At 36.5% G+C, this 1,689-nt stretch overlaps 1 protein-coding gene across 1 annotated transcript in view; it reads left to right on the top strand.

The window, feature by feature from the left end:
* Acap2 (ArfGAP with coiled-coil, ankyrin repeat and PH domains 2) overlaps positions 1 to 1,689 on the top strand; it is an 80,650-nt gene that overhangs the window by 8,608 nt on the left and 70,353 nt on the right. The window lies entirely within an intron of this gene.

Here is a 1,689-nt window from a genome sequence, read left to right on the forward strand (position 1 = left end):
TTGTCTCTTCAGAGATCTCCAGTTCTTTTCCATAACAACAAATTTGCAGAGTTCTACTTTTTTGAGATGGGAATCTTGCTTGTTTCCCTGCCGCATTTGTCTCTCAGGTGATCCTCCTGCCTCAGCCTTCAGAGTCTGAGAGTGACTAGAGTCATGCCTATCCATGCTCAGCAGAGTTTTCTTTGTCTTAATCAGTCTATCTGTCGTCTGTCGGTCTATTTATCTATATCTATCTATCTATCTCTCTGTGCTGCCCCATACCTGGATTATAAAACGTTACAAGAAAATACAGCTGTTTGGTGAAACCATTTGGTGGAACTACACAGTCCTGAAATTTGTGATGCAAAACAATTGTTCTAAAATTCAGTTAAGCCTCTCTCTTAATGTTAGTAGCTCTTCAAAGCGTCACCAGTTTTTAAAGATGGACCATTATCTTCTTTCTTCTTAGCAGAATTCTGCTTGGTGGGAAAGTTTTTATTTCTTGTTCTCAATCTCAAAATTTAGGATCTGTTATGTGTTTCATTTTTTCCTCCCGTTCCTCCCACAATGAAAATATTTCTTTTTCTGTGCAATTCCAAATCCTCTACTTCCCTGGTAGTTTGCTTAGACTTTTCTCTCTGTACCTTTCTTTAACACCTTATATATTTTTTTTAATCTTATTGAGTTTATTGGTACTTTTTAAGTATACAGTACAGTTACATTCATCATTGGGATCTTGTACCCTTACATAACAGGTCTTGGTTCTCATTTTTTCCCCATACCCCTGCAACACCTTATTATCTTAGGCAGATAAACCATGCTGGTTTGTTTTTTAGTAAAACTAAACAAAAGCAGGTAATAATAAAAAACCTTTCCCTCAGAAATACAAATCTCTGCTGAATGAGCAGTTACCACTTCCTGTAACTGTCTGTCGCCATGTGCATTATCTTATTCTTTTATAAAAACATGATATGGTTCATTCAGTCCATTGTTAGCTATCAACACAGAAGAAACTGGAGTTTGTAGAGCCTAAGCTCACCCAGCCCTGCTTAAGTGGTTGAATGTGGAAGCAGGACTTAGAACCTAAGCAAACTGAGCCTGTGTTTTAACCACTGTACCTGTCTGTCTCTTTCTCTGTTTTTAATAGAAACTTTACAGTTAATTAATTTTGAATTATTTAATTTATTGAATAAATAATGCTATCTATGTGGCTTAACATTCAAAGGTAAAGTATATATCCAGTGGAAATTAGTCATACTCTAATTTCCTTGCTAGGGGAATACACTGACCAGCTTTCTTGTGTGTCTTTTCAGAAATGCTGCAAGCTTATGAAAGGTTATATGTAGGGCCGGGGATTTAGTTCAGTGGTGTTGCTGCCTGCCTCGTAAATACAAGATCCTGAGTTTGATCCCCTTTATCCCCGCTGCCAAAAATAAGGTTATATATGTATTTACACTTTGCAATACAAATGACTCTTCTCATTCTAACAAAAATATTAGCCCTGTTTTACGTTTTGATTTTTTTCTTAATGTATCTTGGATATTGTTATTTGTTATTAATAGAGAGATATTCCACATTTCCCCATTTGTTGCTGTGGGAGATTTAACCAGGGCTTTGTACATGCTAAACATGCACTTTGCTATTGAACTGCATCCCAAACCCTATCTCTCTCTCTCTCTCTCTCTCTCTCTCTCTCTCTCTTTTTGTTTT

This window comes from Fukomys damarensis, unplaced genomic scaffold (genome assembly GCF_012274545.1).
Source record: "Fukomys damarensis isolate Sample0158 unplaced genomic scaffold, DMR_v1.0_HiC HiC_scaffold_12, whole genome shotgun sequence".
Lineage (NCBI taxonomy): Eukaryota > Metazoa > Chordata > Mammalia > Rodentia > Bathyergidae > Fukomys > Fukomys damarensis.